The 24,371-nt window shown below is 55.8% G+C and overlaps 10 non-coding genes across 10 annotated transcripts; all 10 read left to right on the forward strand.

Annotated features, from left to right (window-relative positions):
- The first annotated feature begins 3,492 nt into the window (after positions 1–3,492).
- On the forward strand, positions 3,493–3,564 carry TRNAD-GUC (transfer RNA aspartic acid (anticodon GUC)). Its single transcript has one exon. It is a non-coding gene; the product is annotated as a tRNA-Asp (tRNA).
- Positions 3,565–6,260: 2,696 nt separating this feature from the next.
- TRNAE-CUC (transfer RNA glutamic acid (anticodon CUC)) lies at positions 6,261–6,332 on the forward strand. The gene has a single exon. It is a non-coding gene; the product is annotated as a tRNA-Glu (tRNA).
- Positions 6,333–8,030: 1,698 nt separating this feature from the next.
- On the forward strand, positions 8,031–8,102 carry TRNAD-GUC (transfer RNA aspartic acid (anticodon GUC)). The gene has a single exon. It is a non-coding gene; the product is annotated as a tRNA-Asp (tRNA).
- Positions 8,103–10,706: 2,604 nt separating this feature from the next.
- On the forward strand, positions 10,707–10,778 carry TRNAE-CUC (transfer RNA glutamic acid (anticodon CUC)). The gene has a single exon. It is a non-coding gene; the product is annotated as a tRNA-Glu (tRNA).
- Positions 10,779–12,476: 1,698 nt separating this feature from the next.
- Positions 12,477–12,548, forward strand: TRNAD-GUC (transfer RNA aspartic acid (anticodon GUC)). The gene has a single exon. It is a non-coding gene; the product is annotated as a tRNA-Asp (tRNA).
- Positions 12,549–15,309: 2,761 nt separating this feature from the next.
- TRNAE-CUC (transfer RNA glutamic acid (anticodon CUC)) lies at positions 15,310–15,381 on the forward strand. Its single transcript has one exon. It is a non-coding gene; the product is annotated as a tRNA-Glu (tRNA).
- A 1,698-nt stretch (positions 15,382–17,079) lies between these two features.
- On the forward strand, positions 17,080–17,151 carry TRNAD-GUC (transfer RNA aspartic acid (anticodon GUC)). Its single transcript has one exon. It is a non-coding gene; the product is annotated as a tRNA-Asp (tRNA).
- Positions 17,152–19,430: 2,279 nt separating this feature from the next.
- Positions 19,431–19,502, forward strand: TRNAE-CUC (transfer RNA glutamic acid (anticodon CUC)). Its single transcript has one exon. It is a non-coding gene; the product is annotated as a tRNA-Glu (tRNA).
- A 1,698-nt stretch (positions 19,503–21,200) lies between these two features.
- Positions 21,201–21,272, forward strand: TRNAD-GUC (transfer RNA aspartic acid (anticodon GUC)). The gene has a single exon. It is a non-coding gene; the product is annotated as a tRNA-Asp (tRNA).
- Positions 21,273–23,968: 2,696 nt separating this feature from the next.
- Positions 23,969–24,040, forward strand: TRNAE-CUC (transfer RNA glutamic acid (anticodon CUC)). The gene has a single exon. It is a non-coding gene; the product is annotated as a tRNA-Glu (tRNA).
- The last annotated feature ends 331 nt before the right edge of the window (positions 24,041–24,371 follow it).

A 24,371-nucleotide genomic window follows, 5' to 3' on the forward strand; every position in this document is an offset into this window, starting at 1 on the left:
GAGGGCGAGGGGAGCCAGCATCCAAAGCAACACCCTGGTCTGGGTGAAGCGCTCATGCTCAGATCTGGGCTTACTTGAGAGCTTTGACGAGGCCTTGGACGAGCTGCAGGCATCCCCCAGAAGGTCTGCTGCCCTCCTACAGGGGTCCCTGAGAAGAGGAGCAGACCCCCGCTGGTGCCCTGAGAAGAGGCACTGACCCCCCGCTGGTGCCCTGAGTAGAGGCGCTGACACCCCGCTGGTGCCCTGAGGAGAGGCACTGCCCTCCCTCTGGTGCCCTGAGAGGAGGAGCTGACCCCCGCTGGTGCCCTGAGAAGAGGCGCTTACCTCCTGCTGGTGCCCTGAGTAGAGGCGCTGACCTCCCGCTGGTGCCATGAGAAAAGGGACTGCCCTCCTTCAGGGGTACCTGAGAAGAGGTGCTGATTCCCCGCTAGTGCCCTGAGAAGTGGCGCTGACCTCCAGCTGGTGCCCTGAGAAGAGGCGCTGCCCTCCTGCAAGGGCCCCTGAGAAGAGGCGCTGACCTCCAGCTGGTGCCATGAGAATAGGCGCTGCCCTCCTGCAAGGGCCCCTGAGAAGAGGCGCTGACCCCCCCCGCTAGTGCCCTGAGAAGAGGCGCTGACCTCCAGCTGGTGCCCTGAGAAGAGGCGCTGACCTCCAGCTGGTGCCCTGAGAAGAGGCGCTGCCCTCCTGCAAGGGCCCCTGAGAAGAGGCGCTGACCTCCAGCTGATGCCCTGAGAAGAGGCGCTGCCCTCCTGCAAGGGCCCCTGAGAAGAGGTGCTGACCCCCCCGCTAGTGCCCTGAGAAGAGGCGCTGACCTCCAGCTGGTGCCCTGAGAAGAGGTGCTGACCTCCCGCTGGTGCCCTGAGAAGAGGTGCTGACCTCCCGCTGGTGCCCTAAGAAGAGGCGCTGACCTCCTGCTGGTGCCCTGAGAAGAGGCACTGACCCCCCGCTGGTGCCCTGAGTAGAGGTGCTGACACCCCGCTGGGGCCCTGAGAAGAGGCACTGACCCCCCCCCCCCGCTGGTGCTCTGAGGAGAGGCACTGCCCTCCCTCTGGTGCTCTGAGAGGAGGAGCTGACCCCCGCTGGTGCCCTGAGAAGAGGCGCTTATCTCCTGCTGGTGCCCTGAGTAGAGGCGCTGACCTCCCGCTGGTGCCATGAGAAAAGGGACTGCCCTCCTTCAGGGGTACCTGAGAAGAGGTGCTGATCCCCGCTAGTGCCCTGAGAAGAGGCGCTGACCTCCAGCTGGTGCCCTGAGAAGAGGCGCTGACCTCCCGCTGGTGCCCTGAGAAGAGGCACTGACCCCCCGCTGGTGCCCTGAGAAGAGGCGCTGACCTCCCGCTGGTGCCCTGAGAAGAGGAGCTGACCTAGAACAGTGACTGGTATTTTTCTGGATGGTTAATTGGTTCTTGCTGTTTTTGCTCTCCAGTTAGTTGTGTGTTATGAAGGTCCCATGCGTCTTCCAGGGATGGAAACTGTCCCGAGATCTGAGTCTATTTAACGTTCAGTAGATTGCTTTGTTGGGGGTGTGCCTGAAAGCAGTGTTTTTTTTGTGTGTCCCATGATGTTTTCCAAAGTGTAGTAAAGACTAGCTTGCCAGTGTTAGGTTGATGTGTGTGTGTTTTCCTGCTTACTTTAGTTGATGCACAAAACCCTGTGACAGCAGCACAGGCGGCCTCACCCTGGTGGTATGTCTTGGAGCAGGTGCTGCTCCAGAGCACCCAGTGCTCCCTGGTGGTCTAGTGGTTAGGATTCAGCGCTCTCACCGCCGCGGCCCGGGTTCGATTCCCGGTCAGGGAAGGGACTCTTTTTTTCTCCCCACGGTATACTTCTAGTTTTTTTTCATCCTATCTAAACACATTTTTTAAGGTTTTACATCGCAAATCTTTTATTACATACATTTCTTCTTTACTTGACCTGCCACCTGCTAATAACAACGTCACCTTTCAGGCACACAGACAAAACACTGATAGAAAACTGAATGCTGGTCATCAAAGCTTGTTCTTCACAAAGGATGGGTTACCGCTTGGAAGAAGCACTGGCAAATCCAGGAGGCCTGTTTCTAGGGGTCTCCAGCTCTATGAAGAATCCAGTTTCAAGACAACATTGAAAGGGAGAGATTCGCTTCTGGAGCTTGCTACACTATAGCTTCGGAGATGGCAGCTTGCCAAATTGTTGACAGGCTCGAGCCAATTGTCAGAATGCCAGTATTCTGCGACCCACCTAGTTTGATGGATATCTGCTGGTTGGGTGGAAGGAAGCAAAGAGGAGGTGGGGGCTTATAGTATTAACGTGAAGCCAGATAGGGAGATGGGGAAGAGCAGCATTGGAGGGGGAGAGCAACACGGGCGGGCGGGATACTGCTCACCAAGCCCGGATTTACGCAGGATGGGCGGAGTCCCTCAGTCTCTCTGTCCAGCGGGGGCTCTCTCTTTACCCGTATGGCCAGTCCGGCCCTGGTGCCGTCATGTCTCCCAAAGGGCGTCTCTAGCCCGTCACTCTGGAGTCTGTATCCTCCGGGTGAGGTCTCCTATTCTTCTAGCTAGGGGCTGGAGAGAAGGGAGGTGGTTGGTCTGGGGCGCCAGTCATAGTCGCCCTTGAGAGGCGTTTCTAAGGTAGTTTGTAAGTGTGTCTGGACAGGTTGCTCTAAGGTGCGCAAAGTGATGTCTTAGCATTTGAAAGAAGCATTGAGAAAGGCAGGTGGCCTGTTTGTTTTCCTTTGCTGGCTTTGTGCAGGGAAGGAAAGTCTCCATTGTAGGGTTTGGCGCTTTATGAAGGCCTTGAGCTGCTGTTTAGAGACAGAGTGCTGCCTAGGCGGCTGGGCATGCTGCTCACACCTCATGCCATATAGCGCCTTGTCATCTCTACATCACCGAGCCTTCGATAGCTCAGTTGGTAGAGCGGAGGACTGTAGTGGGGAAGCTGATATCCTTAGGTCGCTGGTTCAAATCCGGCTCGAAGGAATTTTGCAAAGTCTTCACTTTTTTCCTCTGCTTCACAATTCAAAGCGCCTCTTTCTCAGACACTCGCACACCTGGGCTTTTCCTGCCTCCTCTCTTCTCCTTTACAAGCCAGCTTTCTCCTTTGGCGCAGGCGGGCGGGTGGGCGGGTGGGAGGGAGCGTCTCCCTCCCCACTCCCTGTGTGCAGCCCCCGCTGCAATCCTCCAGCATCAGAGAGAGCCAGGGGCCCCTGGGCTGAAGATCCAGGCCGGGGCCGTCAGAAGCAGCCGTGGGAGCTGGTTGCTGTGACTCTGGCATCAGGTGATGCTGCTGAGAGCGCTGCTGAGAGTGTCTGCTAGGAGGTGAGAAGGATCTTGTGAGGCAGGAGTGTGTTTGTGTGTGTATTGTGTGAGGGAGTGTGTGTGTGTTTATTGAGCCTGTGGGCCCCTGTGTTGGTGTGAAGGAGTTGATAAATGGCACAAATTCGTAGCATATGAGGATGGACAGGAGGGTTTTCAGCCACATAAGGAGCGGCTCAGCGAGACCAGGTGCAGCTGTTCCTCGTTAGTATAGTGGTCAGTATCCCCGCCTGTCACGCGGGAGACCGGGGTTCAATTCCCCGACGGGGAGGATTCCATCGCATTTTTTAAAGCATGACAACTCTACCTTTATTTAGAATTTCATCTAGAATGTGGCGCTTTCCACTCATGACATCATCTGATTTACTAATGCGGTCTCATAACTTTTACGATCAATCACGGGCAATTTTTAAGTGAGACACTTTTTGCGAAGGATGTCTGCCTTTTCGTTTTAAGCTTCTGTGTACTTAATTGAAAAAAGAAACGTGCACGAAGCCTTGTTATTTACATCAAAATCAAAGGACTACATGATCAATCATATGCGTTGAAGCCTGTTGTTTTTTCAAGAGACATAAATGAAATGATGGATCGCGCTCTGAATGAGGAATTATTTTTTATGACGTTGAAGCGTTTTATTTATCTTTGTTTCGGTCTAATGTTTTAGGGCCTACAGGCACATTGTGAAAGTGAAAGTTCCACTGGCCTGCACGTGCACTCCCCACCATCCTCGTCAGAGATCTTATATTGCCTAGGTCCAGCATGAGTACCAAATTCCTTTCAGGCTATTGCAGTGTATTCTGCTACTTGTAGTTTCTAACACTCTAAACTGAGGGCGAGGGGAGCCAGCATCCAAAGCAACACCCTGGTCTGGGTGAAGCGCTCATGCTCAGATCTGGGCTTACTTGAGAGCTTTGACGAGGCCTTGGACGAGCTGCAGGCATCCCCCAGAAGGTCTGCTGCCCTCCTACAGGGGTCCCTGAGAAGAGGAGCAGACCCCCGCTGGTGCCCTGAGAAGAGGCACTGACCCCCCGCTGGTGCCCTGAGTAGAGGCGCTGACACCCTGCTGGTGCCCTGAGGAGAGGCACTACCCTCCCTCTGGTGCCCTGAGAGGAGGAGCTGACCCCCGCTGGTGCCCTGAGAAGAGGCACTGACACCCCGCTGGTGCCCTGAGGAGAGGCACTGCCCTCCCTCTGGTGCCCTGAGAGGAGGAGCTGACCCCCGCTGGTGCCCTGAGAAGAGGCGCTTACCTCCTGCTGGTGCCCTGAGTAGAGGCGCTGACCTCCCGCTGGTGCCATGAGAAAAGGGACTGCCCTCCTTCAGGGGTACCTGAGAAGAGGTGCTGATTCCCCGCTAGTGCCCTGAGAAGTGGCGCTGACCTCCAGCTGGTGCCCTGAGAAGAGGCGCTGCCCTCCTGCAAGGGCCCCTGAGAAGAGGCGCTGACCTCCAGCTGGTGCCATGAGAATAGGCGCTGCCCTCCTGCAAGGGCCCCTGAGAAGAGTCGCTGACCCCCCCCGCTAGTGCCCTGAGAAGAGGCGCTGACCTCCAGCTGGTGCCCTGAGAAGAGGCGCTGACCTCCAGCTGGTGCCCTGAGAAGAGGCGCTGCCCTCCTGCAAAGGCCCCTGAGAAGAGGCGCTGACCTCCAGCTGGTGCCCTGAGAAGAGGCGCTGCCCTCCTGCAAGGGCCCCTGAGAAGAGGCGCTGACCCCCCCGCTAGTGCCCTGAGAAGAGGTGCTGACCTCCAGCTGGTGCCCTGAGAAGAGGTGCTGACCTCCCGCTGGTGCCCTGAGAAGAGGTGCTGACCTCCCGCTGGTGCCCTGAGAAGAGGCGCTGACCTCCTGCTGGTGTCCTGAGAAGAGGCACTGACCCCCCGCTGGTGCCCTGAGTAGAGGTGCTGACACCCCGCTGGGGCCCTGAGAAGAGGCACTGACCCCCCCCCCGCTGGTGCTCTGAGGAGAGGCACTGCCCTCCCTCTGGTGCTCTGAGAGGAGGAGCTGACCCCCGCTGGTGCCCTGAGAAGAGGCGCTTACCTCCTGCTGGTGCCCTGAGTAGAGGCGCTGACCTCCCGCTGGTGCCATGAGAAAAGGGACTGCCCTCCTTCAGGGGTACCTGAGAAGAGGTGCTGATCCCCGCTAGTGCCCTGAGAAGAGGCGCTGACCTCCAGCTGGTGCCCTGAGAAGAGGCGCTGACCTCCCGCTGGTGCCCTGAGAAGAGGCGCTGACCTCCAGCTGGTGCCCTGAGAAGAGGCGCTGCCCTCCTGCAAGGGCCCCTGAGAAGAGGCGCTGACCCCCCGCTAGTGCCCTGAGAAGAGGCACTGACCTCCAGCTGGTGCCCTGAGAAGAGGCGCTGCCCTCCTGCAAAGGCCCCTGAGAAGAGGCGCTGACCCCCCCGCTAGTGCCCTGAGAAGAGGCGCTGACCTCCAGCTGGTGCCCTGAGAAGAGGCGCTGCCCTCCTGCAAGGGCCCCTGAGAAGAGGCGCTGACCCCCCGCTAGTGCCCTGAGAAGAGGTGCTGACCTCCAGCTGGTGCCCTGAGAAGAGGCGCTGACCTCCCGCTGGTGCCCTGAGAAGAGGCGCTGACCTCCCGCTGGTGCCCTGAGAAGAGGAGCTGACCTAGAACAGTGACTGGTATTTTTCTGGATGGTTAATTGGTTCTTGCTGTTTTTGCTCTCCAGTTAGTTGTGTGTTATGAAGGTCCCATGCGTCTTCCAGGGATGGAAACTGTCCCGAGATCTGAGTCTATTTAACGTTCAGTAGATTGCTTTGTTGGGGGTGTGCCTGAAAGCAGTGTTTTTTTTGTGTGTCCCATGATGTTTTCCAAAGTGTAGTAAAGACAAGCTTGCCAGTGTTAGGTTGATGTGTGTGTGTTTTCCTGCTTACTTTAGTTGATGCACAAAACCCTGTGACAGCAGCACAGGCGGCCTCACCCTGGTGGTATGTCTTGGAGCAGGTGCTGCTCCAGAGCACCCAGTGCTCCCTGGTGGTCTAGTGGTTAGGATTCGGCGCTCTCACCGCCGCGGCCCGGGTTCGATTCCCGGTCAGGGAAGGGACTCTTTTTTTCTCCCCACGGTATACTTCTAGTTTTTTTTCATCCTATCTAAACACATTTTTTAAGGTTCTACATCGCAAATCTTTTATTACATACATTTCTTCTTTACTTGACCTGCCACCTGCTAATAACAACGTCACCTTTCAGGCACACAGACAAAACACTGATAGAAAACTGGATGCTGGTCATCAAAGCTTGTTCTTCACAAAGGATGGGTTACCGCTTGGAAGAAGCACTGGCAAATCCAGGAGGCCTGTTTCTAGGGGTCTCCAGCTCTATGAAGAATCCAGTTTCAAGACAACATTGAAAGGGAGAGATTCGCTTCTGGAGCTTGCTACACTATAGCTTCGGAGATGGCAGCTTGCCAAATTGTTGACAGGCTCGAGCCAATTGTCAGAATGCCAGTATTCTGCGACCCACCTAGTTTGATGGATATCTGCTGGTTGGGTGGAAGGAAGCAAAGAGGAGGTGGGGACTTATAGTATTAACGTGAAGCCAGATAGGGAGATGGGGAAGAGCAGCATTGGAGGGGGAGAGCAACACGGGCGGGCGGGATACTGCTCACCAAGCCCGGATTTACGCAGGATGGGCGGAGTCCCTCAGTCTCTCTGTCCAGCGGGGGCTCTCTCTTTACCCGTATGGCCAGTCCGGCCCTGGTGCCGTCATGTCTCCCAAAGGGCGTCTCTAGCCCGTCACTCTGGAGTCTGTATCCTCCGGGTGAGGTCTCCTATTCTTCTAGCTAGGGGCTGGAGAGAAGGGAGGTGGTTGGTCTGGGGCGCCAGTCATAGTCGCCCTTGAGAGGCGTTTCTAAGGTAGTTTGTAAGTGTGTCTGGACAGGTTGCTCTAAGGTGTGCAAAGTGATGTCTTAGCATTTGAAAGAAGCATTGAGAAAGGCAGGTGGCCTGTTTGTTTTCCTTTGCTGGCTTTGTGCAGGGAAGGAAAGTCTCCATTGTAGGGTTTGGCGCTTTATGAAGGCCTTGAGCTGCTGTTTAGTGACAGAGTGCTGCCTAGGCGGCTGGGCACGCTGCTCACACCTCATGCCATATAGCGCCTTGTCATCCCTACATCACCGAGCCTTCGATAGCTCAGTTGGTAGAGCGGAGGACTGTAGTGGGGAAGCTGATATCCTTAGGTCGCTGGTTCAAATCCGGCTCGAAGGAATTTTGCAAAGTCTTCACTTTTTTCCTCTGCTTCACAATTCAAAGCGCCTCTTTCTCAGACACTCGCACACCTGGGCTTTTCCTGCCTCCTCTCTTCTCCTTTACAAGCCAGCTTTCTCCTTTGGCGCAGGCGGGCGGGTGGGCGGGTGGGAGGGAGCGTCTCCCTCCCCACTCCCTGTGTGCAGCCCCCGCTGCAATCCTCCAGCATCAGAGAGAGCCAGGGGCCCCTGGGCTGAAGATCCAGGCCGGGGCCGTCAGAAGCAGCCGTGGGAGCTGGTTGCTGTGACTCTGGCATCAGGTGATGCTGCTGAGAGCGCTGCTGAGAGTGTCTGCTAGGAGGTGAGAAGGATCTTGTGAGGCAGGAGTGTGTTTGTGTGTGTATTGTGTGAGGGAGTGTGTGTGTGTTTATTGAGCCTGTGGGCCCCTGTGTTGGTGTGAAGGAGTTGATAAATGGCACAAATTCATAGCATATGAGGATGGACAGGCGGGTTTTCAGCCACATGAGGAGCGGCTCAGCGAGACCAGGTGCAGCTGTTCCTCGTTAGTATAGTGGTCAGTATCCCCGCCTGTCACGCGGGAGACCGGGGTTCAATTCCCCGACGGGGAGGATTCCATCGCATTTTTTAAAGCATGACAACTCTACCTTTATTTAGAATTTCATCTAGAATGTGGCGCTTTCCACTCATGACATCATCTGATTTACTAATGCGGTCTCATAACTTTTACGATCAATCACGGGCAATTTTTAAGTGGGACACTTTTTGCGAAGGATGTCTGCCTTTTCGTTTTAACCTTCTGTGTACTTAATTGAAAAAAGAAACGTGCACGAAGCCTTGTTATTTACATCAAAATCAAATGACTACATGATCAATCATATGCGTTGAAGCCTGTTGTTTTTTCAAGAGACATAAATGAAATGATGGATCGCGCTCTGAATGAGGAATTATTTTTTATGACGTTGAAGCGTTTTATTTATCTTTGTTTCGGTCTAATGTTTTAGGGCTTACAGGCACATTGTGAAAGTGAAAGTTCCACTGGCCTGCACGTGCACTCCCCACCATCCTCGTCAGAGATCTTATATTGCCTAGGTCCAGCATGAGTACCAAATTCCTTTCAGGCTATTGCAGTGTATTCTGCTACTTGTAGTTTCTAACACTCTAAACTGAGGGCGAGGGGAGCCAGCATCCAAAGCAACACCCTGGTCTGGGTGAAGCGCTCATGCTCAGATCTGGGCTTACTTGAGAGCTTGGACGAGGCCTTGGACGAGCTGCAGGCATCCCCCAGAAGGTCTGCTGCCCTCCTACAGGGGTCCCTGAGAAGAGGAGCAGACCCCCGCTGGTGCCCTGAGAAGAGGCACTGACCCCCCGCTGGTGCCCTGAGTAGAGGCGCTGACACCCCGCTGGTGCCCTGAGGAGAGGCACTGCCCTCCCTCTGGTGCCCTGAGAGGAGGAGCTGACCCCCGCTGGTGCCCTGAGAAGAGGCGCTTACCTCCTGCTGGTGCCCTGAGTAGAGGCGCTGACCTCCCGCTGGTGCCATGAGAAAAGGGACTGCCCTCCTTCAGGGGTACCTGAGAAGAGGTGCTGATTCCCCGCTAGTGCCCTGAGAAGTGGCGCTGACCTCCAGCTGGTGCCCTGAGAAGAGGCGCTGCCCTCCTGCAAGGGCCCCTGAGAAGAGGCGCTGACCTCCAGCTGGTGCCATGAGAATAGGCGCTGCCCTCCTGCAAGGGCCCCTGAGAAGAGGCGCTGACCCCCCCCGCTAGTGCCCTGAGAAGAGGCGCTGACCTCCAGCTGGTGCCCTGAGAAGAGGCGCTGACCTCCAGCTGGTGCCCTGAGAAGAGGCGCTGCCCTCCTGCAAGGGCCCCTGAGAAGAGGCGCTGACCTCCAGCTGATGCCCTGAGAAGAGGCGCTGCCCTCCTGCAAGGGCCCCTGAGAAGAGGTGCTGACCCCCCCGCTAGTGCCCTGAGAAGAGGCGCTGACCTCCAGCTGGTGCCCTGAGAAGAGGTGCTGACCTCCCGCTGGTGCCCTGAGAAGAGGTGCTGACCTCCCGCTGGTGCCCTAAGAAGAGGCGCTGACCTCCTGCTGGTGCCCTGAGAAGAGGCACTGACCCCCCGCTGGTGCCCTGAGTAGAGGTGCTGACACCCCGCTGGGGCCCTGAGAAGAGGCACTGACCCCCCCCCCCCCGCTGGTGCTCTGAGGAGAGGCACTGCCCTCCCTCTGGTGCTCTGAGAGGAGGAGCTGACCCCCGCTGGTGCCCTGAGAAGAGGCGCTTATCTCCTGCTGGTGCCCTGAGTAGAGGCGCTGACCTCCCGCTGGTGCCATGAGAAAAGGGACTGCCCTCCTTCAGGGGTACCTGAGAAGAGGTGCTGATCCCCGCTAGTGCCCTGAGAAGAGGCGCTGACCTCCAGCTGGTGCCCTGAGAAGAGGCGCTGACCTCCCGCTGGTGCCCTGAGAAGAGGCGCTGACCTCCAGCTGGTGCCCTGAGAAGAGGCGCTGCCCTCCTGCAAGGGCCCCTGAGAAGAGGCGCTGACCCCCCGCTAGTGCCCTGAGAAGAGGCACTGACCTCCAGCTGGTGCCCTGAGAAGAGGCGCTGCCCTCCTGCAAAGGCCCCTGAGAAGAGGCGCTGACCCCCCCGCTAGTGCCCTGAGAAGAGGCGCTGACCTCCAGCTGGTGCCCTGAGAAGAGGCGCTGCCCTCCTGCAAGGGCCCCTGAGAAGAGGCGCTGACCCCCCGCTAGTGCCCTGAGAAGAGGTGCTGACCTCCAGCTGGTGCCCTGAGAAGAGGCGCTGACCTCCCGCTGGTGCCCTGAGAAGAGGCGCTGACCTCCCGCTGGTGCCCTGAGAAGAGGAGCTGACCTAGAACAGTGACTGGTATTTTTCTGGATGGTTAATTGGTTCTTGCTGTTTTTGCTCTCCAGTTAGTTGTGTGTTATGAAGGTCCCATGCGTCTTCCAGGGATGGAAACTGTCCCGAGATCTGAGTCTATTTAACGTTCAGTAGATTGCTTTGTTGGGGGTGTGCCTGAAAGCAGTGTTTTTTTTGTGTGTCCCATGATGTTTTCCAAAGTGTAGTAAAGACTAGCTTGCCAGTGTTAGGTTGATGTGTGTGTGTTTTCCTGCTTACTTTAGTTGATGCACAAAACCCTGTGACAGCAGCACAGGCGGCCTCACCCTGGTGGTATGTCTTGGAGCAGGTGCTGCTCCAGAGCACCCAGTGCTCCCTGGTGGTCTAGTGGTTAGGATTCGGCGCTCTCACCGCCGTGGCCCGGGTTCGATTCCCGGTCAGGGAAGGGACTCTTTTTTTCTCCCCACGGTATACTTCTAGTTTTTTTTCATCCTATCTAAACACAATTTTTAAGGTTTTACATCGCAAATCTTTTATTACATACATTTCTTCTTTACTTGACCTGCCACCTGCTAATAACAACGTCACCTTTCAGGCACACAGACAAAACACTGATAGAAAACTGAATGCTGGTCATCAAAGCTTGTTCTTCACAAAGGATGGGTTACCGCTTGGAAGAAGCACTGGCAAATCCAGGAGGCCTGTTTCTAGGGGTCTCCAGCTCTATGAAGAATCCAGTTTCAAGACAACATTGAAAGGGAGAGATTCGCTTCTGGAGCTTGCTACACTATAGCTTCGGAGATGGCAGCTTGCCAAATTGTTGACAGGCTCGAGCCAATTGTCAGAATGCCAGTATTCTGCGACCCACCTAGTTTGATGGATATCTGCTGGTTGGGTGGAAGGAAGCAAAGAGGAGGTGGGGACTTATAGTATTAACGTGAAGCCAGATAGGGAGATGGGGAAGAGCAGCATTGGAGGGGGAGAGCAACACGGGCGGGCGGGATACTGCTCACCAAGCCCGGATTTACGCAGGATGGGCGGAGTCCCTCAGTCTCTCTGTCCAGCGGGGGCTCTCTCTTTACCCGTATGGCCAGTCCGGCCCTGGTGCCGTCATGTCTCCCAAAGGGCGTCTCTAGCCCGTCACTCTGGAGTCTGTATCCTCCGGGTGAGGTCTCCTATTCTTCTAGCTAGGGGCTGGAGAGAAGGGAGGTGGTTGGTCTGGGGCGCCAGTCATAGTCGCCCTTGAGAGGCTTTTCTAAGGTAGTTTGTAAGTGTGTCTGGACAGGTTGCTCTAAGGTGCGCAAAGTGATGTCTTAGCATTTGAAAGAAGCATTGAGAAAGGCAGGTGGCCTGTTTGTTTTCCTTTGCTGGCTTTGTGCAGGGAAGGAAAGTCTCCATTGTAGGGTTTGGCGCTTTATGAAGGCCTTGAGCTGCTGTTTAGAGACAGAGTGCTGCCTAGGCGGCTGGGCACGCTGCTCACACCTCATGCCATATAGCGCCTTGTCATCCCTACATCACCGAGCCTTCGATAGCTCAGTTGGTAGAGCGGAGGACTGTAGTGGGGAAGCTGATATCCTTAGGTCGCTGGTTCAAATCCGGCTCGAAGGAATTTTGCAAAGTCTTCACTTTTTTCCTCTGCTTCACAATTCAAAGCGCCTCTTTCTCAGACACTCGCACACCTGGGCTTTTCCTGCCTCCTCTCTTCTCCTTTACAAGCCAGCTTTCTCCTTTGGCGCAGGCGGGCGGGTGGGCGGGTGGGAGGGAGCGTCTCCCTCCCCACTCCCTGTGTGCAGCCCCCGCTGCAATCCTCCAGCATCAGAGAGAGCCAGGGGCCCCTGGGCTGAAGATCCAGGCCGGGGCCGTCAGAAGCAGCCGTGGGAGCTGGTTGCTGTGACTCTGGCATCAGGTGATGCTGCTGAGAGCGCTGCTGAGAGTGTCTGCTAGGAGGTGAGAAGGATCTTGTGAGGCAGGAGTGTGTTTGTGTGTGTATTGTGTGAGGGAGTGTGTGTGTGTTTATTGAGCCTGTGGGCCCCTGTGTTGGTGTGAAGGAGTTGATAAATGGCACAAATTCGTAGCAGATGAGGATGGACAGGAGGGTTTTCAGCCACATAAGGAGCGGCTCAGCGAGACCAGGTGCAGCTGTTCCTCGTTAGTATAGTGGTCAGTATCCCCGCCTGTCACGCGGGAGACCGGGGTTCAATTCCCCGACGGGGAGGATTCCATCGCATTTTTTAAAGCATGACAACTCTACCTTTATTTAGAATTTCATCTAGAATGTGGCGCTTTCCACTCATGACATCATCTGATTTACTAATGCGGTCTCATAACTTTTACGATCAATCACGGGCAATTTTTAAGTGAGACACTTTTTGCGAAGGATGTCTGCCTTTTCGTTTTAAGCTTCTGTGTACTTAATTGAAAAAAGAAACGTGCACGAAGCCTTGTTATTTACATCAAAATCAAAGGACTACATGATCAATCATATGCGTTGAAGCCTGTTGTTTTTTCAAGAGACATAAATGAAATGATGGATCGCGCTCTGAATGAGGAATTATTTTTTATGACGTTGAAGCGTTTTATTTATCTTTGTTTCGGTCTAATGTTTTAGGGCCTACAGGCACATTGTGAAAGTGAAAGTTCCCCTGGCCTGCACGTGCACTCCCCACCATCCTCGTCAGAGATCTTATATTGCCTAGGTCCAGCATGAGTACCAAATTCCTTTCAGGCTATTGCAGTGTATTCTGCTACTTGTAGTTTCTAACACTCTAAACTGAGGGCGAGGGGAGCCAGCATCCAAAGCAACACCCTGGTCTGGGTGAAGCGCTCATGCTCAGATCTGGGCTTACTTGAGAGCTTTGACGAGGCCTTGGACGAGCTGCAGGCATCCCCCAGAAGGTCTGCTGCCCTCCTACAGGGGTCCCTGAGAAGAGGAGCAGACCCCCGCTGGTGCCCTGAGAAGAGGCACTGACCCCCCGCTGGTGCCCTGAGTAGAGGCGCTGACACCCCGCTGGTGCCCTGAGGAGAGGCACTACCCTCCCTCTGGTGCCCTGAGAGGAGGAGCTGACCCCCGCTGGTGCCCTGAGAAGAGGCACTGACACCCCGCTGGTGCCCTGAGGAGAGGCACTGCCCTCCCTCTGGTGCCCTGAGAGGAGGAGCTGACCCCCGCTGGTGCCCTGAGAAGAGGCGCTTACCTCCTGCTGGTGCCCTGAGTAGAGGCGCTGACCTCCCGCTGGTGCCATGAGAAAAGGGACTGCCCTCCTTCAGGGGTACCTGAGAAGAGGTGCTGATTCCCCGCTAGTGCCCTGAGAAGTGGCGCTGACCTCCAGCTGGTGCCCTGAGAAGAGGCGCTGCCCTCCTGCAAGGGCCCCTGAGAAGAGGCGCTGACCTTCAGCTGGTGCCATGAGAATAGGCGCTGCCCTCCTGCAAGGGCCCCTGAGAAGAGTCGCTGACCCCCCCCGCTAGTGCCCTGAGAAGAGGCGCTGACCTCCAGCTGGTGCCCTGAGAAGAGGCGCTGACCTCCAGCTGGTGCCCTGAGAAGAGGCGCTGCCCTCCTGCAAAGGCCCCTGAGAAGAGGCGCTGACCTCCAGCTGGTGCCCTGAGAAGAGGCGCTGCCCTCCTGCAAGGGCCCCTGAGAAGAGGCGCTGACCCCCCCGCTAGTGCCCTGAGAAGAGGTGCTGACCTCCAGCTGGTGCCCTGAGAAGAGGTGCTGACCTCCCGCTGGTGCCCTGAGAAGAGGTGCTGACCTCCCGCTGGTGCCCTGAGAAGAGGCGCTGACCTCCTGCTGGTGTCCTGAGAAGAGGCACTGACCCCCCGCTGGTGCCCTGAGTAGAGGTGCTGACACCCCGCTGGGGCCCTGAGAAGAGGCACTGACCCCCCCCCCCGCTGGTGCTCTGAGGAGAGGCACTGCCCTCCCTCTGGTGCTCTGAGAGGAGGAGCTGACCCCCGCTGGTGCCCTGAGAAGAGGCGCTTACCTCCTGCTGGTGCCCTGAGTAGAGGCGCTGACCTCCCGCTGGTGCCATGAGAAAAGGGACTGCCCTCCTTCAGGGGTACCTGAGAAGAGGTGCTGATCCCCGCTAGTGCCCTGAGAAGAGGCGCTGACCTCCAGCTGGTGCCCTGAGAAGAGGCGCTGACCTCCCGCTGGTGCCCTGAGAAGAGGCGCTGACCTCCAGCTGGTGCCCTGAGAAGAGGCGCTGCCCTCCTGCAAGGGCCCCTGAGAAGAGGCGCTGACCCCCCGCTAGTGCCCTGAGAAGAGGCACTGACCTCCAGCTGGTGCCCTGAGAAGAGGCGCTGCCCTCCTGCAAAGGCCCCTGAGAAGAGGCGCTGACCCCCCCGCTAGTGCCCTGAGAAGAGGCGCTGACCTCCAGCTGGTGCCCTGAGAAGAGGCGCTGACCTCCCGCTGGTGCCCTGAGAAGAGGCGCTGACCTCCAGCTGGTGCCCTGAGAAGAGGCGCTGCCCTCCTGCAAGGGCCCCTGAGAAGAGGCGCTGACCCCCCGCTAGTGCCCTGAGAAGAGGTGCTGACCTCCAGCTGGTGCCCTGAGAAGAGGCGCTGACCTCCCGCTGGTGCCCTGAGAAGAGGCGCTGACCTCCCGCTGGTGCCCTGAGAAGAGGAGCTGACCTAGAACAGTGACTGGTATTTTTCTGGATGGTTAATTGGTTCTTGCTGTTTTTGCTCTCCAGTTAGTTGTGTGTTATGAAGGTCCCATGCGTCTTCCAGGGATGGAAACTGTCCCGAGATCTGAGTCTATTTAACGTTCAGTAGATTGCTTTGTTGGGGGTGTGCCTGAAAGCAGTGTTTTTTTTGTGTGTCCCATGATGTTTTCCAAAGTGTAGTAAAGACTAGCTTGCCAGTGTTAGGTTGATGTGTGTGTGTTTTCCTGCTTACTTTAGTTGATGCACAAAACCCTGTGACAGCAGCACAGGCGGCCTCACCCTGGTGGTATGTTTTGGAGCAGGTGCTGCTCCAGAGCACCCAGTGCTCCCTGGTGGTCTAGTGGTTAGGATTCGGCGCTCTCACCGCCGCGGCCCGGGTTCGATTCCCGGTCAGGGAAGGGACTCTTTTTTTCTCCCCACGGTATACTTCTAGTTTTTTTTCATCCTATCTAAACACATTTTTTAAGGTTTTACATCGCAAATCTTTTATTACATACATTTCTTCTTTACTTGACCTGCCACCTGCTAATAACAACGTCACCTTTCAGGCACACAGACAAAACACTGATAGAAAATTGAATGCTGGTCATCAAAGCTTGTTCTTCACAAAGGATGGGTTACCGCTTGGAAGAAGCACTGGCAAATCCAGGAGGCCTGTTTCTAGGGGTCTCCAGCTCTATGAAGAATCCAGTTTCAAGACAACATTGAAAGGGAGAGATTCGCTTCTGGAGCTTGCTACACTATAGCTTCGGAGATGGCAGCTTGCCAAATTGTTGACAGGCTCGAGCCAATTGTCAGAATGCCAGTATTCTGCGACCCACCTAGTTTGATGGATATCTGCTGGTTGGGTGGAAGGAAGCAAAGAGGAGGTGGGGGCTTATAGTATTAACGTGAAGCCAGATAGGGAGATGGGGAAGAGCAGCATTGGAGGGGGAGAGCAACACGGGCGGGCGGGATACTGCTCACCAAGCCCGGATTTACGCAGGATGGGCGGAGTCCCTCAGTCTCTCTGTCCAGCGGGGGCTCTCTCTTTACCCGTATGGCCAGTCCGGCCCTGGTGCCGTCATGTCTCCCAAAGGGCGTCTCTAGCCCGTCACTCTGGAGTCTGTATCCTCCGGGTGAGGTCTCCTATTCTTCTAGCTAGGGGCTGGAGAGAAGGGAGGTGGTTGGTCTGGGGCGCCAGTCATAGTCGCCCTTGAGAGGCGTTTCTAAGGTAGTTTGTAAGTGTGTCTGGACAGGTTGCTCTAAGGTGCGCAAAGTGATGTCTTAGCATTTGAAAGAAGCATTGAGAAAGGCAGGTGGCCTGTTTGTTTTCCTTTGCTGGCTTTGTGCAGGGAAGGAAAGTCTCCATTGTAGGGTTTGGCGCTTTATGAAGGCCTTGAGCTGCTGTTTAGAGACAGAGTGCTGCCTAGGCGGCTGGGCACGCTGCTCACACCTCATGCCATATAGCGCCTTGTCATCCCTACATCACCGAGCCTTCGATAGCTCAGTTGGTAGAGCGGAGGACTGTAGTGGGGAAGCTGATATCCTTAGGTCGCTGGTTCAAATCCGGCTCGAAGGAATTTTGCAAAGTCTTCACTTTTTTCCTCTGCTTCACAATTCAAAGCGCCTCTTTCTCAGACACTCGCACACCTGGGCTTTTCCTGCCTCCTCTCTTCTCCTTTACAAGCCAGCTTTCTCCTTTGGCGCAGGCGGGCGGGTGGGCGGGTGGGAGGGAGCGTCTCCCTCCCCACTCCCTGTGTGCAGCCCCCGCTGCAATCCTCCAGCATCAGAGAGAGCCAGGGGCCCCTGGGCTGAAGATCCAGGCCGGGGCCGTCAGAAGCAGCCGTGGGAGCTGGTTGCTGTGACTCTGGCATCAGGTGATGCTGCTGAGAGCGCTGCTGAGAGTGTCTGCTAGGAGGTGAGAAGGATCTTGTGAGGCAGGAGTGTGTTTGTGTGTGTATTGTGTGAGGGAGTGTGTGTGTGTTTATTGAGCCTGTGGGCCCCTGTGTTGGTGTGAAGGAGTTGATAAATGGCACAAATTCATAGCATATGAGGATGGACAGGCGGGTTTTCAGCCACATAAGGAGCGGCTCAGCGAGACCAGGTGCAGCTGTTCCTCGTTAGTATAGTGGTCAGTATCCCCGCCTGTCACGCGGGAGACCGGGGTTCAATTCCCCGACGGGGAGGATTCCATCGCATTTTTTAAAGCATGACAACTCTACCTTTATTTAGAATTTCATCTAGAATGTGGCGCTTTCCACTCATGACATCATCTGATTTACTAATGCGGTCTCATAACTTTTACGATCAATCACGGGCAATTTTTAAGTGGGACACTTTTTGCGAAGGATGTCTGCCTTTTCGTTTTAACCTTCTGTGTACTTAATTGAAAAAAGAAACGTGCACGAAGCCTTGTTATTTACATCAAAATCAAATGACTACATGATCAATCATATGCGTTGAAGCCTGTTGTTTTTTCAAGAGACATAAATGAAATGATGGATCGCGCTCTGAATGAGGAATTATTTTTTATGACGTTGAAGCGTTTTATTTATCTTTGTTTCGGTCTAATGTTTTAGGGCTTACAGGCACATTGTGAAAGTGAAAGTTCCACTGGCCTGCACGTGCACTCCCCACCATCCTCGTCAGAGATCTTATATTGCCTAGGTCCAGCATGAGTACCAAATTCCTTTCAGGCTATTGCAGTGTATTCTGCTACTTGTAGTTTCTAACACTCTAAACTGAGGGCGAGGGGAGCCAGCATCCAAAGCAACACCCTGGTCTGGGTGAAGCGCTCATGCTCAGATCTGGGCTTACTTGAGAGCTTTGACGAGGCCTTGGACGAGCTGCAGGCATCCCCCAGAAGGTCTGCTGCCCTCCTACAGGGGTCCCTGAGAAGAGGAGCAGACCCCCGCTGGTGCCCTGAGAAGAGGCACTGACCCCCCGCTGGTGCCCTGAGTAGAGGCGCTGACACCCCGCTGGTGCCCTGAGGAGAGGCACTGCCCTCCCTCTGGTGCCCTGAGAGGAGGAGCTGACCCCCGCTGGTGCCCTGAGAAGAGGCGCTTACCTCCTGCTGGTGCCCTGAGTAGAGGCGCTGACCTCCCGCTGGTGCCATGAGAAAAGGGACTGCCCTCCTTCAGGGGTACCTGAGAAGAGGTGCTGATTCCCCGCTAGTGCCCTGAGAAGTGGCGCTGACCTCCAGCTGGTGCCCTGAGAAGAGGCGCTGCCCTCCTGCAAGGGCCCCTGAGAAGAGGCGCTGACCTCCAGCTGGTGCCATGAGAATAGGCGCTGCCCTCCTGCAAGGGCCCCTGAGAAGAGGCGCTGACCCCCCCCGCTAGTGCCCTGAGAAGAGGCGCTGACCTCCAGCTGGTGCCCTGAGAAGAGGCGCTGACCTCCAGCTGGTGCCCTGAGAAGAGGCGCTGCCCTCCTGCAAGGGCCCCTGAGAAGAGGCGCTGACCTCCAGCTGATGCCCTGAGAAGAGGCGCTGCCCTCCTGCAAGGGCCCCTGAGAAGAGGTGCTGACCCCCCCGCTAGTGCCCTGAGAAGAGGCGCTGACCTCCAGCTGGTGCCCTGAGAAGAGGTGCTGACCTCCCGCTGGTGCCCTGAGAAGAGGTGCTGACCTCCCGCTGGTGCCCTAAGAAGAGGCGCTGACCTCCTGCTGGTGCCCTGAGAAGAGGCACTGACCCCCCGCTGGTGCCCTGAGTAGAGGTGCTGACACCCCGCTGGGGCCCTGAGAAGAGGCACTGACCCCCCCCCCCCGCTGGTGCTCTGAGGAGAGGCACTGCCCTCCCTCTGGTGCTCTGAGAGGAGGAGCTGACCCCCGCTGGTGCCCTGAGAAGAGGCGCTTATCTCCTGCTGGTGCCCTGAGTAGAGGCGCTGACCTCCCGCTGGTGCCATGAGAAAAGGGACTGCCCTCCTTCAGGGGTACCTGAGAAGAGGTGCTGATCCCCGCTAGTGCGCTGAGAAGAGGCGCTGACCTCCAGCTGGTGCCCTGAGAAGAGGCGCTGACCTCCCGCTGGTGCCCTGAGAAGAGGCACTGACCCCCCGCTGGTGCCCTGAGAAGAGGCGCTGACCTCCCGCTGGTGCCCTGAGAAGAGGAGCTGACCTAGAACAGTGACTGGTATTTTTCTGGATGGTTAATTGGTTCTTGCTGTTTTTGCTCTCCAGTTAGTTGTGTGTTATGAAGGTCCCATGCGTCTTCCAGGGATGGAAACTGTCCCGAGATCTGAGTCTATTTAACGTTCAGTAGATTGCTTTGTTGGGGGTGTGCCTGAAAGCAGTGTTTTTTTTGTGTGTCCCATGATGTTTTCCAAAGTGTAGTAAAGACTAGCTTGCCAGTGTTAGGTTGATGTGTGTGTGTTTTCCTGCTTACTTTAGTTGATGCACAAAACCCTGTGACAGCAGCACAGGCGGCCTCACCCTGGTGGTATGTCTTGGAGCAGGTGCTGCTCCAGAGCACCCAGTGCTCCCTGGTGGTCTAGTGGTTAGGATTCGGCGCTCTCACCGCCGCGGCCCGGGTTCGATTCCCGGTCAGGGAAGGGACTCTTTTTTTCTCCCCACGGTATACTTCTAGTTTTTTTTCATCCTATCTAAACACATTTTTTAAGGTTTTACATCGCAAATCTTTTATTACATACATTTCTTCTTTACTTGACCTGCCACCTGCTAATAACAACGTCACCTTTCAGGCACACAGACAAAACACTGATAGAAAACTGAATGCTGGTCATCAAAGCTTGTTCTTCACAAAGGATGGGTTACCGCTTGGAAGAAGCACTGGCAAATCCAGGAGGCCTGTTTCTAGGGGTCTCCAGCTCTATGAAGAATCCAGTTTCAAGACAACATTGAAAGGGAGAGATTCGCTTCTGGAGCTTGCTACACTATAGCTTCGGAGATGGCAGCTTGCCAAATTGTTGACAGGCTCGAGCCAATTGTCAGAATGCCAGTATTCTGCGACCCACCTAGTTTGATGGATATCTGCTGGTTGGGTGGAAGGAAGCAAAGAGGAGGTGGGGGCTTATAGTATTAACGTGAAGCCAGATAGGGAGATGGGGAAGAGCAGCATTGGAGGGGGAGAGCAACACGGGCGGGCGGGATACTGCTCACCAAGCCCGGATTTACGCAGGATGGGCGGAGTCCCTCAGTCTCTCTGTCCAGCGGGGGCTCTCTCTTTACCCGTATGGCCAGTCCGGCCCTGGTGCCGTCATGTCTCCCAAAGGGCGTCTCTAGCCCGTCACTCTGGAGTCTGTATCCTCCGGGTGAGGTCTCCTATTCTTCTAGCTAGGGGCTGGAGAGAAGGGAGGTGGTTGGTCTGGGGCGCCAGTCATAGTCGCCCTTGAGAGGCGTTTCTAAGGTAGTTTGTAAGTGTGTCTGGACAGGTTGCTCTAAGGTGCGCAAAGTGATGTCTTAGCATTTGAAAGAAGCATTGAGAAAGGCAGGTGGCCTGTTTGTTTTCCTTTGCTGGCTTTGTGCAGGGAAGGAAAGTCTCCATTGTAGGGTTTGGCGCTTTATGAAGGCCTTGAGCTGCTGTTTAGAGACAGAGTGCTGCCTAGGCGGCTGGGCATGCTGCTCACACCTCATGCCATATAGCGCCTTGTCATCTCTACATCACCGAGCCTTCGATAGCTCAGTTGGTAGAGCGGAGGACTGTAGTGGGGAAGCTGATATCCTTAGGTCGCTGGTTCAAATCCGGCTCGAAGGAATTTTGCAAAGTCTTCACTTTTTTCCTCTGCTTCACAATTCAAAGCGCCTCTTTCTCAGACACTCGCACACCTGGGCTTTTCCTGCCTCCTCTCTTCTCCTTTACAAGCCAGCTTTCTCCTTTGGCGCAGGCGGGCGGGTGGGCGGGTGGGAGGGAGCGTCTCCCTCCCCACTCCCTGTGTGCAGCCCCCGCTGCAATCCTCCAGCATCAGAGAGAGCCAGGGGCCCCTGGGCTGAAGATCCAGGCCGGGGCCGTCAGAAGCAGCCGTGGGAGCTGGTTGCTGTGACTCTGGCATCAGGTGATGCTGCTGAGAGCGCTGCTGAGAGTGTCTGCTAGGAGGTGAGAAGGATCTTGTGAGGCAGGAGTGTGTTTGTGTGTGTATTGTGTGAGGGAGTGTGTGTGTGTTTATTGAGCCTGTGGGCCCCTGTGTTGGTGTGAAGGAGTTGATAAATGGCACAAATTCGTAGCATATGAGGATGGACAGGAGGGTTTTCAGCCACATAAGGAGCGGCTCAGCGAGACCAGGTGCAGCTGTTCCTCGTTAGTATAGTGGTCAGTATCCCCGCCTGTCACGCGGGAGACCGGGGTTCAATTCCCCGACGGGGAGGATTCCATCGCATTTTTTAAAGCATGACAACTCTACCTTTATTTAGAATTTCATCTAGAATGTGGCGCTTTCCACTCATGACATCATCTGATTTACTAATGCGGTCTCATAACTTTTACGATCAATCACGGGCAATTTTTAAGTGAGACACTTTTTGCGAAGGATGTCTGCCTTTTCGTTTTAAGCTTCTGTGTACTTAATTGAAAAAAGAAACGTGCACGAAGCCTTGTTATTTACATCAAAATCAAAGGACTACATGATCAATCATATGCGTTGAAGCCTGTTGTTTTTTCAAGAGACATAAATGAAATGATGGATCGCGCTCTGAATGAGGAATTATTTTTTATGACGTTGAAGCGTTTTATTTATCTTTGTTTCGGTCTAATGTTTTAGGGCCTACAGGCACATTGTGAAAGTGAAAGTTCCACTGGCCTGCACGTGCACTCCCCACCATCCTCGTCAGAGATCTTATATTGCCTAGGTCCAGCATGAGTACCAAATTCCTTTCAGGCTATTGCAGTGTATTCTGCTACTTGTAGTTTCTAACACTCTAAACTGAGGGCGAGGGGAGCCAGCATCCAAAGCAACACCCTGGTCTGGGTGAAGCGCTCATGCTCAGATCTGGGCTTACTTGAGAGCTTTGACGAGGCCTTGGACGAGCTGCAGGCATCCCCCAGAAGGTCTGCTGCCCTCCTACAGGGGTCCCTGAGAAGAGGAGCAGACCCCCGCTGGTGCCCTGAGAAGAGGCACTGACCCCCCGCTGGTGCCCTGAGTAGAGGCGCTGACACCCCGCTGGTGCCCTGAGGAGAGGCACTACCCTCCCTCTGGTGCCCTGAGAGGAGGAGCTGACCCCCGCTGGTGCCCTGAGAAGAGGCACTGACACCCCGCTGGTGCCCTGAGGAGAGGCACTGCCCTCCCTCTGGTGCCCTGAGAGGAGGAGCTGACCCCCGCTGGTGCCCTGAGAAGAGGCGCTTACCTCCTGCTGGTGCCCTGAGTAGAGGCGCTGACCTCCCGCTGGTGCCATGAGAAAAGGGACTGCCCTCCTTCAGGGGTACCTGAGAAGAGGTGCTGATTCCCCGCTAGTGCCCTGAGAAGTGGCGCTGACCTCCAGCTGGTGCCCTGAGAAGAGGCGCTGCCCTCCTGCAAGGGCCCCTGAGAAGAGGCGCTGACCTCCAGCTGGTGCCATGAGAATAGGCGCTGCCCTCCTGCAAGGGCCCCTGAGAAGAGTCGCTGACCCCCCCCGCTAGTGCCCTGAGAAGAGGCGCTGACCTCCAGCTGGTGCCCTGAGAAGAGGCGCTGACCTCCAGCTGGTGCCCTGAGAAGAGGCGCTGCCCTCCTGCAAAGGCCCCTGAGAAGAGGCGCTGACCTCCAGCTGGTGCCCTGAGAAGAGGCGCTGCCCTCCTGCAAGGGCCCCTGAGAAGAGGCGCTGACCCCCCCGCTAGTGCCCTGAGAAGAGGTGCTGACCTCCAGCTGGTGCCCTGAGAAGAGGTGCTGACCTCCCGCTGGTGCCCTGAGAAGAGGTGCTGACCTCCCGCTGGTGCCCTGAGAAGAGGCGCTGACCTCCTGCTGGTGTCCTGAGAAGAGGCACTGACCCCCCGCTGGTGCCCTGAGTAGAGGTGCTGACACCCCGCTGGGGCCCTGAGAAGAGGCACTGACCCCCCCCCCGCTGGTGCTCTGAGGAGAGGCACTGCCCTCCCTCTGGTGCTCTGAGAGGAGGAGCTGACCCCCGCTGGTGCCCTGAGAAGAGGCGCTTACCTCCTGCTGGTGCCCTGAGTAGAGGCGCTGACCTCCCGCTGGTGCCATGAGAAAAGGGACTGCCCTCCTTCAGGGGTACCTGAGAAGAGGTGCTGATCCCCGCTAGTGCCCTGAGAAGAGGCGCTGACCTCCAGCTGGTGCCCTGAGAAGAGGCGCTGACCTCCCGCTGGTGCCCTGAGAAGAGGCGCTGACCTCCAGCTGGTGCCCTGAGAAGAGGCGCTGCCCTCCTGCAAGGGCCCCTGAGAAGAGGCGCTGACCCCCCGCTAGTGCCCTGAGAAGAGGCACTGACCTCCAGCTGGTGCCCTGAGAAGAGGCGCTGCCCTCCTGCAAAGGCCCCTGAGAAGAGGCGCTGACCCCCCCGCTAGTGCCCTGAGAAGAGGCGCTGACCTCCAGCTGGTGCCCTGAGAAGAGGCGCTGCCCTCCTGCAAGGGCCCCTGAGAAGAGGCGCTGACCCCCCGCTAGTGCCCTGAGAAGAGGTGCTGACCTCCAGCTGGTGCCCTGAGAAGAGGCGCTGACCTCCCGCTGGTGCCCTGAGAAGAGGCGCTGACCTCCCGCTGGTGCCCTGAGAAGAGGAGCTGACCTAGAACAGTGACTGGTATTTTTCTGGATGGTTAATTGGTTCTTGCTGTTTTTGCTCTCCAGTTAGTTGTGTGTTATGAAGGTCCCATGCGTCTTCCAGGGATGGAAACTGTCCCGAGATCTGAGTCTATTTAACGTTCAGTAGATTGCTTTGTTGGGGGTGTGCCTGAAAGCAGTGTTTTTTTTGTGTGTCCCATGATGTTTTCCAAAGTGTAGTAAAGACAAGCTTGCCAGTGTTAGGTTGATGTGTGTGTGTTTTCCTGCTTACTTTAGTTGATGCACAAAACCCTGTGACAGCAGCACAGGCGGCCTCACCCTGGTGGTATGTCTTGGAGCAGGTGCTGCTCCAGAGCACCCAGTGCTCCCTGGTGGTCTAGTGGTTAGGATTCGGCGCTCTCACCGCCGCGGCCCGGGTTCGATTCCCGGTCAGGGAAGGGACTCTTTTTTTCTCCCCACGGTATACTTCTAGTTTTTTTTCATCCTATCTAAACACATTTTTTAAGGTTCTACATCGCAAATCTTTTATTACATACATTTCTTCTTTACTTGACCTGCCACCTGCTAATAACAACGTCACCTTTCAGGCACACAGACAAAACACTGATAGAAAACTGGATGCTGGTCATCAAAGCTTGTTCTTCACAAAGGATGGGTTACCGCTTGGAAGAAGCACTGGCAAATCCAGGAGGCCTGTTTCTAGGGGTCTCCAGCTCTATGAAGAATCCAGTTTCAAGACAACATTGAAAGGGAGAGATTCGCTTCTGG

The sequence above is a fragment of the Triturus cristatus genome, chromosome 4_1, assembly GCF_964204655.1.
Source record: "Triturus cristatus chromosome 4_1, aTriCri1.1, whole genome shotgun sequence".
NCBI lineage: Eukaryota > Metazoa > Chordata > Amphibia > Caudata > Salamandridae > Triturus > Triturus cristatus.